Genomic DNA, 5,674 nt, shown 5'->3' with positions numbered 1-5,674 from the left:
AACTGAACAAAGACACAGAAGAACTAAATAGCACAATCAATCAACTTGACTGCATAGATTTATACAGAGCATTCAACCCAACAACATCACAATATACATTCTTTTCTAGTACACATGGAACATTCTTCAGAATAGACCATATATTAGGCTACAAAGCAAACCTCAATAAATTTTAAAACATCAAAAGACTACAAAGCATCTTTTCAGATCACAACACTATGAAATTGGAAATCAACAGCAGGAAAACCAGGGGAAAAATCAAATACATGGAAATTGAATAATACCCTGCTTAAAAGCTGCTGGGTAATGTTATTGTTGTTGTTAAATGCTGCTGAGTTGGTTCTGACTAATAGTGGCTCTGTATAGGGTTTCTGAGGAGCAATTGGTGAGCTGGAACTGTCAGTCTTACAATTCGAACCAACTTTGCAGTCCAGCGCATTAACCCACAGTACCACACCAGGGCTCCCTACTGGGTAATAGATCAAATAAAAAATTCCTAAAATCAAATGAAAATGAAAACATAACATACTAAAACCTTTGGAACACAGCAAAAGCAGTGCTCAGGGAACAATTTATAGCAATAAACACACATATCCAAACATAAAAAGAACCAAAAAGAACACCTTAACCCAACATCTCCAACAATTAGAAAAAGGTCAGCAAAATAAGCCTACAGCCACCAGAAGAAAATAAATAATAAAGGTTAACCCAGAAATAAATAAAATAGAAAACAGAAAAACCATAGACATAATCAACACGACAAGAAGTTTGTTCTTTGGAAGGATCAATAAAATTGAAAAGCCATTGGCAAATCAAACAAAAGAAAAGGAGATGATGCAAATAACATGAATAAAAAATAATATTGGTGACATCATAACAGAACTGACAAATAAAAAGGATAATAACACAATACTACAAAGAAATTATACTCCAAAAATTTTGAAAATCTAGAAGATATGGACAAATTTCTGGAAACATATGACCTACCTAAACTAACTCAGACTGAAGTAGTAGAAAACTTGGAACAGACCTATCACAAAAGAAGAAATTGTTAAGTCACTAAAAAATTCTCAACTAAAAAGAGTCCAGTCATAGATGGCTTTACTGGTGACTTGACAAAACATTCATTAAACACACACACACATACACAAAAAAAAAAAAGTCAAAGAGGAACTGACACCAATTCTATTCAAACTATTCCTAAATATAAAAAAGGAAGAGAAAGCCCCAAATTCATTTTATGAAGCAAGCAAAGCTGTGATACCAGAACTAGGCAAATGCATCACTAAAAAAGAAAATTATAGACTAATATCACTCATGAACATAGATGAAAAAATTCACAACAAAATCCTAGCCAATAGAATCCAACAGCATATCAAAAAAGTAATATATCGTGACAAAGTGGGATTCATACCAGGTATGCAGAGATGGTTCAATATTAGAAAAGCAATCAATATAATATACCACATAAATAAAACAAAGGAAAAGAACTACACTATCATATCAGCCGATGAAGAAAAGGCATTTGACAAAATCCAACACCAATTCCTGATTAAAAAAATCAACAAAATAAGAATAGAAGGAAAATTTCTCAACATGATTAAAAGCATACATACAAAACCAACATTCAACATCACTCCGAATATAGAGAAACTGAAAGCATTCCTCTTGAGAACAGGAACCAGACAAGGATGCCCTTTATCACCAACCCCATTCAATATTGTACTGGAAGTCTTAGCTAGAGCTATAAGACAAGAAGGGGAAATTAAAGACCCCCAAATTGGTAAAGAAGAGGGTAAACTTTCTCTATTTGCAGATGATATGATTCTATACATAGAAAATCCCAAAGACTCAACAAGAAAATTACTGGAACTCATTGAAAGGTTCATCAAAGTGTCAAGGTACAAGATCAACATCTGAAAATCAGTTGCATTCCTTTACACTAATAAAGAGACCTCTGAAAATGAAATCAAGAAAACACCATTTACAATAGTCACCAAAAAGATGAAATACTTAGGAATAAATCTAACCAGAGAAACAAAAGACCTACACAAAGAAAGCTACATAACACTAGCATAAGAAACTGAAAGACACCTACAAAAAGGGAAGAATATACCATGCTTATGGATAGGAAGACTCAACATTGTGAAAATGTCAACACTACCCAAGACAATATATAGATGTAATGCAATCCTAATCAAGATTTTAACATCATTTTTTAAAGAGATGGAAAAACTAATCACTAACTTTATATGGAAAGAAAAGAGACCTCAGTTAAGAAAAACATTCCAAAAAAAAGAATAAAGTTGGAGGCCTCTCACTTCCTGATCTCAAAACCTACTACACAGTCACAGTAGTAAAAACAGCCTGGTACTGGTACAATGAAAAGCACATAGATCCATGGAACAGAATTGAGAATCCAGAAGTAAAGCCATCCACCTACAGTCAGTTGCCCTTCAACAAAGGATCAAAACACATTAAATGGGGAAGAGATAGTCTCTTCAACAAATAGTGCTGGCAAAATTGGAAATCAATATGCAGAAGAATGAAACAAGACCATATACACATCATATACAAAAACAAACTCAACTTGGATTTAAGGCCTAAATGTGAAAGCTAGAACTATAAGGATCATCTGTGAAAAAAATAGGGACAAAATTAGGGACTCCGATACATGGCATAAATATATTATTAAACATAACTGACCACACACAAACAGCAGAAGACAAAATAGATAACTGGAACCTCGTAAACATTAGACACTTAGTGCATTAAAAGATTTCACTAAAAGAATAAAAAGACCCTCCCAAGACTGAAACTTAAAGGGAACATATGAGCAGGCATGTAAGCTTGCTGGCGTCCACGTTGTTCTACTGGTGAGAGGAAGTAGGGGGAAAGCAACAATGATGAGGTGGGCTGAGTCCAATCAAGTTACATAGACTCCCATTGACCTGGAGTATGGTGAGAGCTGGTTGGCCTGAAGTATGGTGAGACCTGGGGACTCCTGAGCCCATAGACAAGGACATGGCCACAGAGGGCTAGAGCTGAGAGTGAAGCGTCCAGTTGATATGAAGTGAGGGGATATGCACAAGGATGCCCAGACTTGCAGATAGTGCCCATTTGACTTAGCTTCAATGGCTGTATGTTGAGAACCCGACTAGAGGAAGTAAAAGAGGAAAAAATATAAATAAGTATAAATTGCTACAATCTAATTAACTTGGCCTATACCTATGGATGTAATAATTTAAAATACCAATCAAGAGGGAAAGAATCTTTACAGAAAGGATCATTCCCTTCCCGTCCGTACACAGGATTGATAAGGATGGGCAACTTAGACATTGTCTACCTAAAATGGTGGGGGTGGGGGAGAGGGCTGTAAAGGCATGAAGAGAGTGGCTTACAAGTTTTCAAGAGGGAGTTTAGACTCAGAGTGTATGGGGGAAGGTGGAATCCCCACTGAGTGGTTTTCATCCTGTCTAGAAAGGTCTGGTGAAAGGAGATGGGGACAAGACTCTCATGATTCAATAATGAGTAATTGTTACCATGACTAATTGCGATTGTTGCAACTGTAAAGGTAGAAGTTTTGTAGCAGAAAGGGGTGAGTGGTCGATCTTACAGTCCCAGAGCAGAGGGCGCTGGGACCATCAAGGGAGAAAAGCAGAAGCAAGTGTGGGACCCTACCCAGAGAAGTGGCAATGCCAGAGATGGAGTCAGAGATGATAACATGGAGAAATGGAGCAACTGAGGACTCTAGACTCACGGAGGGAGAGGAACTGTGTGCTAGTGGGGGCGGGGGGAGGGCAGGCTTGCAGGTGTGCCCATTGGCTGTTTGAATGATTGTAGATTCCTGAGTGTTTTAGTGCACATCCAAAAAACAAAACAAAACAGAGGGAATAGAAGCAAATACTGTTGAATGATGACGCATGCAGGGGATTGTAATCATTTAAATGAAATGAATACGCTTGTAGTATTGCAATGAAATGAATACAATAGGATGAGTGTAAAACTAATGTTCCCCCATTATCAATCAATTCACAATAAAAACTTAAAAAAAAAAAAAAAGAGTAAAAAGAGAACCCACAGACTTGGAAATGCTTTTCGGCAATGATATATGAGACAAGGGACTACACTCTAAAATTTATAGAACACTTCAACACCTTGATAAGAAGAAGACAATAACACAATTAAAAATGGGCAGAGGACATGAACAGACACTTCACTAAAGAAGGCATTCAGGTGGCCAACAAATATATGAAGAATTGCTCAAGATTATTAGCCTTGTTGTTGTTGTTAAGTGCCGTTGAGTCTGTCCCTATTCATAGCAACCCTACATAAGGTTTCCAGGGAGTGACTGGTGAGCATGAACTGCCAGCCTTACTGTTCAAACCAACCTTGCAATCCATCATATTAACCCATAAAGTCACACCAGGATTCATTGTTGTTGTTGTTTTTAAGTGTCATTGAGTCGGTTCCAACCCATAGCGGCCCTGTATAGGGTTTCCAAGGAGCAGCTGGTGAGTTTGAACTGCCAACCTTGCAATTCAAATGGCTTTGCAGTCGGACGCATTACCCACAGTACCACACCAGGACTACTTAGAGAGATGCAAATTAAAGATAATCAAGAAATATCTTACCCAGCATTGATAACAAAGTTGAAAACAATAGAAAACAACAAATGCTGATGAGGGTGTGGAGAGACTGGAACTTTCCTACACAGCTGGTGGGACTATAAAATGGTGAAACCACAGTAGAAAACAGTAAGACACTTCCTCAAAAATTGGAAATTAGAAATACGGTATCACCCAGCAATCCCTCTACTTGGTATATACCCTCAAGAAATAAGACTTGTGACACAAATAGATACATGCACACCCATGTTCATTGCAGCATAATTTACAATAGCAAGAAGATGGAGACAGCCTAAGTGCCCATCAACTGATGAATGATTAAACAAACTTTGGTACATACATATAATGGAATATTATGCAATGTTGAAGAATAATGATGAATCTTTGAAACACCTTATAACATGAATGAACCTGGAGGACATTAATCGGAGTGAAATTAGTCAATCACAAAAGAACACATACTGTATAAGACTACTGTAAAAGGTTAAGAAAAGGTTTTATTGCTGAAAGAAACATTCCATGAACATTCTTTGATGGTTACCAAGCAGGGGAGAGTAATTCACTGGCTAGAGGGTAAAGACCTTTTAACTTAGGTGGCAGGGAGGGCAATACACAAAGATGGGGCGGGCAATACTCAAGAAAGGGGAGTGTGGCAGATGAACAATAAAGACATGGGAAGACTTGGGAAGGTATGCACAGGCTAAATGGGATAGAGGTAAATAATGATTTATATCAAACCTTAGAACAACGGTGTTCTGTGAGTAGATAGATAGATACATAGACCAAGACATAGGCTACATGGATAAAGGAGGAGAATAAATGTATTTATGCATGACTGAGGATATTTGTTTCCCCTGCCTAATATTATAAAATAGACATTTATGTATAATAGAACTTAATATTGGTAATTATGATGACAGAAAACGTGTAAGCCCACCTTGAGTCTATAACTGATTGTTGTTGTTGTTGTTGTTGTTGTTATGTGCCGTGGAGTCGGTTCCAACTCATAGCAACCCTGTACAGGGTTTCTGAGGCTGTAAATCTTT

Source organism: Chrysochloris asiatica, unplaced genomic scaffold, assembly GCF_000296735.1.
Source record: "Chrysochloris asiatica unplaced genomic scaffold, ChrAsi1.0 scaffold00138, whole genome shotgun sequence".
Taxonomy (NCBI): domain Eukaryota; kingdom Metazoa; phylum Chordata; class Mammalia; order Afrosoricida; family Chrysochloridae; genus Chrysochloris; species Chrysochloris asiatica.
The sequence above is the reverse complement of the archived record's forward strand: the minus strand, read 5'-3'. Positions refer to the sequence as shown.